The sequence below is a fragment of the Osmia bicornis genome, chromosome 9 (assembly GCF_907164935.1).
Source record: "Osmia bicornis bicornis chromosome 9, iOsmBic2.1, whole genome shotgun sequence".
NCBI lineage: Eukaryota > Metazoa > Arthropoda > Insecta > Hymenoptera > Megachilidae > Osmia > Osmia bicornis.
Window position 1 is genome coordinate 3,123,357 of NC_060224.1, and position 15,103 is coordinate 3,138,459.

At 41.1% G+C, this 15,103-nt stretch overlaps 1 protein-coding gene across 1 annotated transcript in view; it reads left to right on the forward strand.

The window, feature by feature from the left end:
* The window catches only part of LOC114872134 (nicotinamide/nicotinic acid mononucleotide adenylyltransferase 1), a 54,297-nt gene that overhangs the window by 38,622 nt on the left and 572 nt on the right, over positions 1–15,103 (forward strand). The window lies entirely within an intron of this gene.

A 15,103-nucleotide genomic window follows, 5' to 3' on the forward strand; every position in this document is an offset into this window, starting at 1 on the left:
CCTTTAGAACGTATATTTCAAAGAAACGGGACGGAATTCTTACGATTCTTTGTCCGAATTCTGGACCGGAAGCGCTATTACTCCGACATTACTAGCTTATTATAATTGTAACGTGTAATGGATACGCGAGCAACGATCCTTGACAATGGGAATCAACTCACAATGCAGAAAATACGAGAGGTTGCCCTTGGGGGAGATCACAAAACCTTCCTCCCTTTTCACATCGGAACGGCCCCGTAGCTCGACGAATAAATGGCCTGATTAAGCACGCCATTTTGCCTGTAATGTAATCTTTAAGCGTACGTCGACTTCTCTCCTTCCCATTGTACCCCGTACGCGATGTCTCGTCGATCATTTCTAAGGATTAGGGCTGGACACCTTTTGTATACAATTATTATTCATATTTCGGTCGTTGGTTGTAGACTTCCCTCTTGAAATTATATTTTTAAAAAATTTTTCCATTCGCTCGTTGATTCAATCAATTTTACTTTGGTCTTAATTTATTTAGCAAGCCTCAGTTTTCATTTTAATTTTGATTTTAAGGGATGAAGGATATTGGCTCATCAAATTGCTTAGTTTCATTAGGAATTTCTGAAAAATTAGCTACGAAATAGTTGCTTTAATTATTCTACTGTGTCTGACCGCGAATCCATTTCTACTGCGGCTACCCGTTAAGTAGCGCCATTGTCGCCTACTTTATCCAATTACATTTCCTATTGTGCTGGTACAAAGAGCCACAAACGAAAGGATCAATTTCGTCAAATATTTTTTATTTCCAATCTCTTCTTGCTTCTCCAAAGAAAAAAAAAAGAAGCGATGAAAGACGAAATCGAAAAGTCGCGAACACATCGGAGTCTCGTAGGATTTTTCGGTTAAATTCGAACGGGAAGAACGCGACCGGGAAAAAGAGTTCATTGTTGCGAAGGGTTTCAAACAATACGCAATACAATGGCGACAGGATTCGTCGATTGTTGCGACTACGGCCATTATTTTTCTTTTCTTCCATTATATTTTCGCGCGTCGACAATGCACTCTAACGAATCGTCGAGCGTTTTAATTCCGAAATAACGGATTTTCGTGTAACCTCTCGCTCGATTTTTCTCAGTTTTTTTTTTCTCCAGAAGATAAAACGAACGGAGAGCGTATTTCTTCAACATTTGACCCGTAACTCCACGAAAGTATCGTTGACGTTTCAACATCGTTTCCATTTATTCTCATTCTTCTTTCATTCCTCTCTTTGAACGACGCGAACAACGCAAAAATCATCTCCGCGGGCGTCCAGCGTTCAAAGAGGCTAAAAGGGATTCACAGGTGTGACCGTTCATGAGAAGGGACTCGCAGGCTTATTCGGTTTCCACCTCTTCGCTTTAGTACAAAGTGCACGCAAATTTTCTAAAGGGAAACGTTTTGTTCGCCTCGTTCGTTTCTGTCCTTCGTGTATAATACTGGACGCAAGATATTAAAATACCTTTAAAACGTGACCATTTTTTAAATTTTGTTTCATTATCACCCCTAGGATATGTAAATTATTTGTTCGGTAAAAATTGAGGGTATTCACGATAAAAATGGAAGAAAATAAAAAATTGTGGTTTTTGAAACGAGGATTTTATGGATCGAACTGTTGAATAATTTGACGATTCGCGAGGAAGAATTGGGTAACAGATGCGAAGGAAACGGTAAGAGCGGAGGAGTGAACATACGAGCTGATAAAAGAGGAAAGGAGCGGAGAACCGTTGGAACGGGCGTGCTCTGTTCGCGCATTGGTGCACCGGTGTGTACGATGTGTGCAAAGTCGCCATGTTGAATATCCCCACTTCCTTTACACGTGTCGTACACCTACACACGTGTTGGAAACGTGATACCGGTCGCGATATTATAGCGTTCGCTAAGGGTGAGAAATCGGCCTCTGCCATGGCTGCTACTACGAAATAACAGGGGTTGTTACCTACCCTTCCATACGAACAATTAATCTTTTTACAAGATGACTTTACTTCTTTTTTTTATTTCCAATAATTTCAGGGAATTTTCTGAAATAAGGTAGCTTGGTAGGAGATTTTTGTGTTGTAAATATAAAATTAATAGAGGGATAAATTAATTCTTTGAATTTTGCGGTTGGGCAATACATCGTGTAACAATTTCTTTGCTTTTACAAGGATAACGAAAAATTAGTACATATATTGATCTTTGGAAGTTTAATAGAAAGTTGTTCTTCTTCGTTGCTTTAGGATTATTCAAGTTGATGGGAAAGTAGTATGATATTCTTAGAGATTCATGAAAAATCAATCTGATCTCGTTCTTAAACGTTAATTATTAATATTTCCGTGACGTTTTTGGAACATTCATCCGGTTACAATTATTTAGAGCAGTCACCAAAAACCGTTCTCGAATTCAAAACCGAAGATCGATCGAATATTGAATTGGATTTCATTTCTACCATAGTATTGTAAGCAAACGAATATGAAACATGGTTTGAAACGAATACATTACATCGAGAAAGAAGGATATACTATCTTAATTATAGATCAGAAAGCATCAATGTACCAGTTTTAATATCTACCCCAGGCATCTCGAAACAAGATTTTGATTAAGCTGTTGAATTACTTCTCCTAACACATTAAACAAGACAAATGTACTAAGAAATGTGTATCTAATAAGAAAACAGAATCAGTAGTTCATTAAAATTACTAGTTGTGTTTCGTGTCAAAACATTTCAATATCTTTTTTGCTACATTTATTTTCACGTCGTATATAAAAAAGTGGAAGAATTTTAAGTGTTATCCTGCAAAGTTATCTCAACTTGCAACCATGAATATTTACAAAAATATGAATTACCTACAAGGAATCGCAGGATGCAAATTTGAACTTGAAAGTATATAATTCTACAACTTTAAATAACAAAGTACCTAAAAGGCCGGCTCATTCGTGCAGAAATCACGGGCGTGTACCATGCGAAAAATAAACCTAATCGAAGCTGCATTTACACTGTAATCTGCGTGTCGACTTGAAAGAGAGGTAGCAATCATCAAAGCGAACATATTTTTTTTCCTACCAGCCAGCTTAACGAACCAACGTTATAGTTTTTGCTATTTCAAGATTTCTGCCATCAAGAGTGGCTACTTACATACGTGACTAATTATCGAGGTTGGGAATCGATACGATAGAATTACACAGAACTTGGAAAAATCAATTTTCTAATTGCCGTTCGTGTAAAATCTCGGTCAGCCTCGATTTCACCGTTAAAAGGATAATCAGCAAGAGGAAAAGTTCAGCTGGCGATAGTTTCAAAGGTATATCTCGAGGTCCTTCGAAGGATACCGTTCGCAAAGCCGAGTTACGTAAACTATCGTGTTCCATATGTTTTGAACGTGTAATTTCTCGTCACGTTTCGACACCGTTGCTGTCCCGAGTCTGGTCATTAGCGAGAAGGAACCAGCTCTAAGCACAGCCATTAAACGAGATACGTCAGTTGGAATCGTGATGCCTAACGGGTCGGCTCGAAGAAAGTGTCATCGTACGCGTTCTGACACTTTAATTGCATCTGTGCAACTGCAATAGTAAATAGATCAAAGTGGAACATCGGTGAAATCCTAAATCTTCAATGGAATTATTCAACGCGAAACCAGAGCAATCCGATCAATCCTGAAGCGATCGTTTTTATAAAAATATAAATATTATATCTCGAGCACTTGACCTAACACCGCGGAAAATCAACGAGAAAGGAGAGAAATGATGAAAGAAGAGGATAGAAGAGCGGACACTTTGGTCTTTCTAGCGGGCCTACGGAGAAAAAGAAAGCGATTCCGAAGACGAACGAACGAGGAGAAAAAAGCTGCGAGTCGTCGCGAGTCGTCAGGGAGAGGGGAAGAAATTGTCCGCCTGAGGCGGCTGTGGAGGGGGATGAAGTTTGAGAAGGAGAAGGGCTAGAGGGGTCCAGACGTATTAATTAAACGACTCATTTTCATCGCACGACAAAAACGTGAGTTTAACGCCCATCGCGGGCTAATGCGTTGCCCCTCTGCAGCATGTAACGCGCGTCGAGGATTCGGAGCAGCGAGGCTGGGTTCCGACCAGCGAGTTTCTACCTCGTCCGAACCGTCCAATCGTGTCGAGGCTGGTGTACGCCTAGTGTCGCTGTTACTACTGTACCGAGCCCGCCCATCCCTGGTCGATTTTAACCCCCTCCCTCTGCCAAACCGTACGGTTGCCAGTGGTGGGGATCAGAAGAGACTTGGAAAACCCCCCCACCACCGTCGAAGCGCGCCTCGTTTAGCCTGTAATTTGCTCAAACACTAGCAAGCTCTCGTGCCAGGAACATCCGTCAGAGCCGCGGAGAGCTCTGCCTGTTGGAGGTTAACACGGTCTGGTCTCGACTCGGTATTTTCGGGGAACAGGCACGGCTAATTTGCTGCCGCGGGCAAACTCGATGGAGAGACGCGATCGTGTGATGCCAGTGCGCGTCGCGTATCGACTCGGTTGAACGGTTAACCGACTGGTTTCGTGATCCTCTTCAGTGGTGACACACGGATGGTACAGGGATCATCGTGGACTGGATGATCCCTAAAGTGACTACAGAGAATTAACGATGATCAGCAGTGATCGTGGTGTTTGAGACTGAACAAAGTTGAGAGTGGTTCCATAGTTTAACGAGATCGATTCCATTGGACGATGAACTTGGTTCATAGTATTCGTCTAGACTAGTTGAAAGAAGACTGATCGAAGTGATCATAAATTCACAGGGACACTTGTCCCAGGACTCTAGGAGTTTATCAGTGTTATCGAACAGTGAATTCAAAGTGTTCGCGAGGAGTAATCCGTGGTTCGAGCTTCGGCAGACAGACATTCTTGATCTGCTGAGAGAGCCGGAGCCGAGGTGGTTGCAGGGATGCGGCGTACCTGATTGCAGCAGCTCGCTCGGGGTTCGTACGTCTAGCAAAAGTGGGCTAACCATCGGCGAAGCGTACGATAATCGTACGATGATGCCGCTCGCGCCGACGCCAATTGTTCCGGTGCCCTCGAAGCCGAAGATCGGCTTCAGCATCGACTCGATCGTTGGCGGTGGTGGACAGGGTCGCGAGGACCGTCTGGACCGACTCGAACGGGTGGAGATCGAGAGGGACGATGGAAGTCCGATGGACGTTGTCGAAGGATCCTCGTCGCCGCGTAGTCGTCGGGTCACCACGAGATCACCGGGTGCTCATTCCGAGGGTTCCGACCGGCCAGTGTCACGAAGTTCCTCCGTAGAATCGTACCCCAACTCGCGGCGAACGCCGTCTCACCCAGGTAGCCATCATCATCATCACGGGAATCATCACGGCCATCATCATCACTTGTCTACCGCGACGCACTTGGATTTCAGTCGGACAGCGGTGCATAGTCACAGCGGTGGATCGACGCCCAACAACAGCCCTAGTCCTCCTCACAGGATACCTCACGGAGACTCTCCCGTCGGTTCTCATCCGCAACCACCGCCAGGAGTGGTCAGACCGAGTCCGAATTACCTTGCACCGCCGCCCGGTGCAGCTACCGCGGCTGCAGTCGCGGCGGAACAGTTGAAATCCTTATACGGACTGCCGGGACACGGTCCGAGTGGGCCTCAAACCGGACAAAACGAATATCACACGCAGCAGTTAGCTTTGGCTGCGAATTTGGCCGCGGCGCAGCATTTCCAAGCGGCGAACCTTGCCGTGGCCCTTCAAGCACACCATGGCGCGTCGCCCCATGGCCCACCGCACGCACCTTATCCCCATGGCGGCGCACCCGGTGCACCGCATCCTCCGCCTCATCCTCATCAGCCACCCAGAGACAGCTACCCGCTTTATCCCTGGCTACTCTCCAGGCACGGAAGGATCTTTCCTCACAGATTTCCCGGAGGTACGTTCAAGTTTTTGCCTGTCTTTCGAATGACGTTCAGTGACGTAACGATATGGATATGGAAGATAAGAAAAATGGTACCGATAGAAATTATTTTCCTTGCAAAAGCAATTCAACGGACGTCAACAACAGAATTCTTGTTGTTGTTTAGTTTTTTGTTTAGTTTGAATTATTTCAAAATCACGTTCGTCTTGGTATTTATCGTGTACGCGATATCGAAGAGGTTTTTTGCCGTCACGAAAAAAAAAGAAAAGAGTTAATTTACGTGGCTAGATCGTAGTCGGTCGATTGTCTGTTTGCGCCACGAAGCTCACGCGATGTTTCACGACTTACTACCTGGACTATACAGTCTGGGCAAACTGTAACGATCTTTGCTTTCCCCTACAGTGATTTCTGGCTGTAGACTTTCGCTTTTATTACACAGATAATTTTAATATAAAGTAAGGGCTTTAAAAAAATTCTTAATTATCTTAAGATTTAATTGAAAAGAAAATCGACCACCAATTATTACGTCTCGAATGTGTCCCCCTAGAGGAGAAGTTACGCAAAGATTTCGTAATCGTGATTTTGTAACGTTGTTGTTTTGTCCACACGGTGTGCCCTGTTATCTCGCCCACGAGTTTGAGCGAGAAGCAAAACAAGCCTCGGCCCTCGTCGCCGCGTAATTGATTCATACGTTCGTGATAACCGTGTCCCATCCAATTATGAATTATTCCACGATACGTCGAGTTATCGTAATCTCGAGATAGAGGTCCATCCAGTCATCGTTGACGCGAGTTCATCATCAATGAAACGGGATAGGAAGGATTAAACGAGAATGCTTTTTAATTAAAAAAGGGAAGAAACGATTAATTAGATAATTCTTGAAATTTCATTTTATTTCATTTCTGTAACAATCCGATGAAGAGAGTTACAAAACAATTGCAAGGCAAAATAATATCTCAAGAAAACTCATAATTTTCATGAAACAAGTATTTGTGTAACAGTTTGTCGGATATCGATTAGCGGTTGTTGATAAATGGCTTTTAACGCGAAGCAATTTTAATTAACGATGAAGTGCAAATAAGTGTGTATATATCGTGCAAATGAGAACGTCTCGAGATAAGCTCTCAATCGGCACGCTGTCAATTTCACGCGTTTACAAGGCGCGAAGGAAAGCGCGAGCATTTGAAATTTTACGGCTTGTCGCTTCGTTCATCCGGCAACGGTTGGTTAGTTTTATCTACGATCGGGAACGGATCGTAAATCATCAATCGTAACCCGTGTAACATCGTTCAACGTTAGAAATGAAATTTTGTTACGGAAGATTCTTGTTTATTTATTGAACGCTGGTTTACTATTTTCATGGATATCAAATGTGATATGTTACTGCAGAACCAGTATACTCGTAACCGCTATTCCTATTGTCCCAATGATAGTCATTTATGTTTGATTGCATTCCTGTGCCGATAATCAATCAAATTTAATTCAATAAATAAAAGAAATCTTAAATTAAATTTCAACTCTAAATTATACATCGATCGAACAAAAAAATCCTGGTCAACATCATCAGAGAAACTGTATCCAGCATTAAAATATTCAATGGTTCGATGGAAGATTAATCGCTCAATCGAAAAATCTCCTGGCAGGATTTCTTGCTGGTGTCGATCGGATAGAACCAAGTACGAGCATCCGTGGGTTTCCCTTTTTCGTATTTTCAGTTGTTGGGTTAGGCGACGCTTCGATACCTAATCGGGTGGCAATCAGGCGTCATCGGGTTGGCTCGAAGTTACTTTACGAGGTCAGGTACGCGAGTAAAGGCGAAACGTCTCCGGTCCCGGTGGACAATTACCATAAATTTACCGCGATCGTCTCGTATACGACCACCCGGTAGAGAAACTAACCGGCTAACTAGTTGGTTCGTTGAAAAAAATCGTCGCCATGTTTGTTCCATGAATTCTGTGCACACCCTGCGATTTTTTTGCCACCGTTTCCTAGGGAGAGACTCGAACGAGAGACTCGTACCTTTCGGAGATAAATTGTATCGGAGAACAGCGAAATGGCAGAATCGGATATTTTCAAAAATAAATGTAAAAATTCAGGAAGGGTTAAAATTTCTTGAAGGACATTACGGTATTTACAAATGGTACGCCATGGGCAATTTCGCGACTATGCGCCTTCGATTCGTTTCTTTTTACTCAATTTTGTCTCGTCAGAGACTAACTCGAGGCGCCGTTCGTGGAAACGATCCTTGTTCCAGGACGAGGAGTCGCGTTACCATCCGATTACTGTTATTTCTTCAGTATCCAAGGATAGGCTAGCATTTTGAACGTGGCTTCATGTAAAACCCAACCACTTATCTAATAGCTTTCCAATGGATAATGGATGCTGCGTATCGTTGGCAGAATTGCACGACAGTTCGTAGAATTTCCTTGATTTCCCTACTTGCATCCCCGAGGTGTAACTCGGTGTAACGAGGGAATTCATGGCTCGTTTCATTTTCAAATTATCAGCTTGATGTATGAGCTCTGTCAGGAGAGTAACGAGACTGATTTTAAACAGAAAATTGTTGAGGCAGTATTATATAAAAAAAAGATAATTAATAGTCCAATTATTTTTTAAAACTCTCGTTATTATTTAGAAAATTACCGCTCTTTACTCAGGAAATTATACGTAATTTCTTTACTTCTATCGATCTTGTCTATTTTCTTTTTATTTTCACCGATTAACTTCACCTTTCGTGAAACGAGAATTTACGTTACCGATCGGCTTCCGTTGCTCCCCAATTATCTGTCCAAACCGGACAACCTATCACTCTAAATGCAGAGGGGATAAAAAAGAAAAAAGGAAGAAGTAGAACTTGAAGTTCGAGCACGATTTCAACTTAAACGCGGTTCACCAGGTAGGAAAGAGAATTGTCTCCTTGTTCCTCGAGCTAATTGAGCGTTTTGCGAGGCGATCGCGCAGAAAACTGTTCGCCGCGTGAGATTTCACGCTCGATGCGTGGTGCGAGCGAAAGGAAACCGAGGAAGGAGGTAACCTCTTATCTAGCAATTAGTCGGTATCGGTAATTACCATGGAGAACAGCTTTGAATCCTCCACCCTACTCTTTCGCGTAGACAGTGTGCAACAAGGGAAATAAAACACGTGGAATGGGTTCGATAAGGAATTCTCCAACCGTTTTCTGTAATCTATTCCAACGTGGCCTTCCCGACTTATAATGGTGCCAAGAGAACCTCTTTTTCTTTGCGACCTTTTCTTCCTTCTGTCTCAGTTGATCTTGTATGGTCAATTCACTTTCGACTTGCTTCTTGCCAACTGTCTCGTTAAAATGATTGAAAAAGGAATATTTTGTTTCTTCATTATTCTTCAGGCGATTGTTTCACGCTATTTTGTGAAATCAAATCGGCTATGAACGAAAACGGGTGTCGGTTGAATTTACGCGGAAGCGGTAGATGAAACCGAATGGGTTTAGGCAGGAACGGTGCGGTAAAAAGCGTTGAATAGCAGACTTAATTAGTAATAATTATCGTATATTTACAGCTTGTCACCGCGATCGAAAATTAAGCCGATGCAAAAACAGATAAGCCGAATCGCAATGGTTCGCGCAAGAGATAATTCCTCGAAGCCGTTTTGAGCAACAATTATTATTGCTGATTTATTTGATTATTAAAGAAGAAACACTAAGATTGTTAAATCGAGCAAAGGTTTATTATTTTCATCTAACTTTAAAGTGTAAGGGTCGTAACAATCTTTTGAAGAAGATTTTGTAAGGATGAACGATGGAGCTTGGTGATTTCAATGCCTGCAAGTGTCGATGATAGATCAATGATGATTATGAAAATCTAGATGCTTGAATTTAAGGAAAATTTTTTTTATTTTGAACAAGAAATATTATTTTTGTTTTATTAATCTTGAAGGAGTGTAATATTGATTAATATGTAGGGAAGTTTGAAAAAATTACGTGTACCAGGAATTACATACGTATTATTATACTTATATTATCGAATTACAGTGACGAAACAATTTTTTCTTACCACTAGATAAACTAACGAATTATTTTTCGTATTTAGAAAAGTTAATTCGAGATTGTTGATGTATCATTGCATCATTTAGATACAGTAATCTTGTCTTTTATTTGTTTCCGTTGAGTTTTACATATTACATGATGAAATCGAGCAAATGAATAGATCAAACAGGATATCGTTATATTTACGATGAAGAAGGTGGTTTCTGATAATAAAACGTTTGAGAAAACAGTGAGATTGATATTAATGGTAATTGCGGCAATTTAAAAGCGATTCGTTTAATGTTTTGCTTCTTTAATTCGATTAACTTTTTCCTGTCAGATGGAAAGTGTGTGCGTAACCCAAACGCAGCTGTTGCAACTTACAAACTGCTGATTCGCCGATATCATATTTCGTTGTTAACGTAAACTCCACCTTCTTTTCACTACTCTTGATTTCTTTAATTAACCAGGAATTTAGATTCCGCCTCACGTTCGAATATTAAATTTTTAATCGTTTATGATTCCGCTATATCGTTTACACTGTTTACATATTATTATGGTCCATTATATCGCTCTATAATTAACCTCATTTGAGGAAAGAAACATCGTCGAGATAGCTGAACCTTCAGATAATAAACTATTCGATAACGGAAGTTATACTTCAGTGACTTCTTTCAGACACGGGATTTCCTAATCGTCACGTTATCGAGCCAGTTGACGAGTAACGATTTTATTTTTCATTACGCTACATTATACCGTGTTATCTGTATTAATTAGAAGAGGCGACTTTCTGATAGGGTCTCTCTTGAAACAACAAAGATTCTCTGTCAATCTATTTCACAGCGAGTTAAAAATAAAAATTCTAATCTGCTTTTAAATTAGAATTAATAATTCATAGGAATGAATAGAGATAAAATATAAAGATAATATAAAATGATATTTTTGTTGTTGAAATGAAATTAGAAACGTTTGATGATCCTCTGCAGAGGACTAAACGTTGTTTTTCGAGTTGTAGATCTCTGACGAATTTATTGTTCAGTTAGTGCGTCGTTATGCGAGTTGGCACGAAGTGATTTTTTAATGACGTCTGCCAACGGTGAACGAACAGTTGCAATACTAATTACCTCTAATACACGGTTGCGCAAATGGAATGGACGTGATAGCGAATCCCGTTGGCCTGCCGTCGACACTGTTTACGGGGAATTGATATTACGAAAGGGAATTGCCTTTGTAGTTAAGTCACGAGCAATTACCATTAGCCATTGTGAGTAATTACCCTTTTGTTAAGTGAAACTTGTAAACCGTGGAACGGCACGATGCAAGAACAGTTTTTATGATAAAACTGATTCGTTTGTTTGGTCATGCAAATTTATATCGTGGAAGAACAATTTCTTGGAAATTAACGCGGAAAATGAAAGAGAAATTAGAAAACCGGTTGACGCGAATGATTACTATAATCAAATGAGAAACTTAGAAAAATGGTAATTCAAAAAATTCGAAGATCTTTTCAAAAGTTATTTTTATTTCAATAAAAACTGTACACGCGTCTGATTGGCCCGAAAACTCGAGGCACAATGCCGTATTAATCAGCATTATTAAAGAGGCGTTTACCCTCGTGACGTTCTCTCCGTGGGGTGTCCGCCATTGACAATGACATTCGGTAGCCTCCCCAATCATTTTTTCATTTTTTTTTTTTCCTCAACAACATCATCGATCGTAGGGTTCCTCGTGTCTTCTCTCCCCTCGGTGGCTGCTTTTTTTTTCTGTTAACAACGATTTTCGAACGAGTCTCTGTCGCCGATCTCTGCACACCGACAATGGCGCGTCGATCTCCATTTTTTTATTTCTCTCTCGTTGCTCGTTCGCTTCTTTGTGAATCGGACTGACATCTTTATTGAGCGACTCGTCACGCTCGATCACTGTTCCCGATCGTCGTTCCACCGATCGAACCACGATCCACCGTGCAAATTGAACAATCGGATCATCCGATTTCTTTCCGTCCGCGGATCTCCTCTTCCCTTTGCCGTTGTTTGTTCGAGCATCAACGCTATTGGAATAAACGATTGTAGAGACGTCGGTTGACGAGCCTGTCTCTTATACATAATCAATAGATCGTAATAGTAAATCCTCGGATTTAATTTGCCATTCGGAAAAATAATAGGCTTGTAATTTTCTTTAAGCACGTCTTTTCTCTAAGCATAAAATTGAAAATTTAATTGCATCTTAAAGATACAGAGTTCAATCGAGGAATCACTTGAGTAGGTCGATCGGCCAGTAGTTTCGTATGCGTGTTCATTAGAAAATCGGGATCTTGTTGGATTTTCCATCGAAAGAGCGTCGTTTCAATCGCACCACGGACGATTAATCCAAGCTACTCGCAGCACGATTGAAATGGTAATTTTCTGCAGCACGGTTTCTCGCCGGTTTACACGCGTTTAAAGGTTTCAATAGCGTCGCTCGTGAGTTAACCGATACCGTGGCTCGTTCTTTCTGCCTCCGTGTCCGTTCGTGCGTTTCCTTCAGCACCGGTCGCGATTGTTGTCGCGAATTTACATAATTACGAACGCGGCCGGTAATATACGGCGTCCGATTTGCATACTTAATTCCGTAATTGGCGCTTCTTAATTGTTTAGCCGACTGCGTAATTCAAGCGATCCCCGTCTCGCTCGATATTTTTGCCGAGGACGAATTCGTGCGGTAAGAATTTTCGAAAAAAGAAGGAGATTCGCTGTAATAAAGTTATTTGAGCGTATCGCGCGGGTCAAGTTGAGGCAGGGAGTTCGTCCAGGCGTTAGAGGAACAATTAAAAACGCATTAGCTGGACGGGTGGACGGCATAGACGGCGGTTTCGTGTCGCTGGAGAAACGTGGATATAATTTCATCCACGTTCGCTATTTTGTTCTTATTTTTCAGTAATTTCGAGTCGCTCTGGGCAACCTTCGCGTAATTACAGGCCGTCTAGCTCCCTTCGTCTTTTCCTTGCTTTGCTCTGCGACCACCTTCTGCGTCTTCTTCGGCTGGGGCGCCCGTGGGCGACGTCTAGGAAGCACCTAGAGTTCCTCTAACGACGCGCTCCAAAGGGCGAGGGGGTGGAAATAATATGACCGAAAGGGCGAGAGAGAGGGTGGATTTCGAGGTTGAGAAGAAAGTCGGAGATTGTAGAAATTGAACAGAGAAAAGTATCATCGTTAGGCAATAAAAAAAAATAAAAAGAATTGAATGCAATTTTAAAAGAAATCAGGGGATGTTTCTATCATGAAGATCCTAAACAAATTCAGATTAATTTTGATGAGAAATATTAATAAAAAGAGAAAGCGAATAAGAAATTTTATCGTTGAAATTCAGTTCGAAGGATAGAGGAGTGTAAACGGTAAGGATCAGGGAACAAGGAGAAAGTGAAAAAAAGCAATATAGCATGGAATAGAAAAAAGAAAAGGGAGAACTAAGTGAAAGCTAAATGGAATTAATAACAGGAAGTGTATCGAATGAAAAATTCATAAAAAGAATGAAAGATGACGTGTTGCAGCGATTATGTAGTATGAAAGTCAAAGTGTCGGACCTGAATAGCCAGTAATATGGAATCATTTTATACTTGCAATTCTTCAAATTTTGTATTCGAATAATAGCTATATGATGGAGTAGCTTGTAATTATCCTGTAAGGGGGTCATGACATCGCGTTTGAGTGAAGTTGAAGTGCAATTTTCTTATAACTTGAACTGTCGAAGGAACTTTGCGACGGACAGCTTCATGTGCTCGTGCACTACCCTTGTATAACTTCAATAATCCACAATGAATTCTGAATTGGTCAACCACCAAATCATTGATTTCTTTTGTGTAATTCTAGCATTTTTTTTTATTTAATTTTTAAATGTAAATTTAGTACCATTGAAATAATAATTTTGCAATTAAAATACAGTGGGTTGATTTCGTTCACTAATGAATTATTGAAATCTCATTTCTTATTACGTGTCAAATGTCACCCACTTACGAACGACTTCTAGTTAAAAGCATCAGCTTATCTATATTAATTGACCGTGTAAAAAGTCGATATTTGTCATGCAACAACGACGTTAACGATCCCTCAGATAATATCGAACGACGTCTGCAATTATTAACAGATTAATGAATCACGTTTACGAAGCTTTCGTGATCAAAACCGAACGTGTACGTACACTTGTATCGCGTTTCTCTCGATCGGTGCACGTTAATTAATAAGATACCAAGAAATCTTTTTACACGTTTATACTAATTACGAAGTAATTAGAATGCAAATGAAATTTGCGTAACGTTTATTCAGACACGACACTAAGTATCATTTATCGTTGAGAAAGTAATTAAAATTGAGGAAAACACGATCGATGATTAGATCGAAGCTTCAATGCATTGTCATGCAAAGGATGCTGAATAAAAATCTTGAAATGTTAATCAGATCTTTTGTGTCTTTAATTGATGGGTCGAAGATATTTACAAAGAATCAGCGTGGAATGATGAAGGAAACGCGATCGGTAATTAAATCGAAGCCTCGATCGATGCATTGTCATGCAAAGACTCTAGGTAAAACGCTTGAAATGTTAACTGGGTCTTTAAGCCGCACGCACGATCCTCGAGAAGGTCGGCAAGAGGGCCGATTTAATGGCCACATCACGTATGTATGTACGCGCAAGCTTAAATAAGATGCGTTTCCACGTGCGAGCGTTCTTACGATTACGGCTTAACGCGTAACTTACATCCTTGATGGAAGGAACATGCTGCCTTGGCCGCTTGTAAACAAATACCACTATCACATCATAATCATCAACAGCACCAATGATAACATTAATCACAATTATTAATAAAATTTTTTAAATTACAAAAAAAGAAAATTTGATATTAGCGAGGGTGAAAATTGGAAATTTGATTCAGGTCAAACGTTGGCGGAGAGAGTTAACGGGTCGAGAATCGAGCGATTTATCGTCCCGAGCTTTCCGGGCAAAGTATTCCGGGCCGACTTCCGGCAGACGTAGGTATCGGTCGATCGACATGACTCTTTCGAGGCGGGAATACTCAATTACCCGAACGGAGTTCTAGGTAGCCAAGCTCGTGCAGCTGGTTCTTTTTAGCCTTTTTTTTTCATTTTCTCCAAGACTTATGCATAGCCGGCTCTTATGAGCGAATCAGGCATGCGTGTCGTTCTTTACCCCTGCGACGATAGCCACCGCGATGATGCCGTTTAAAAATTAATTAGTGCTTAATGAATTATCACG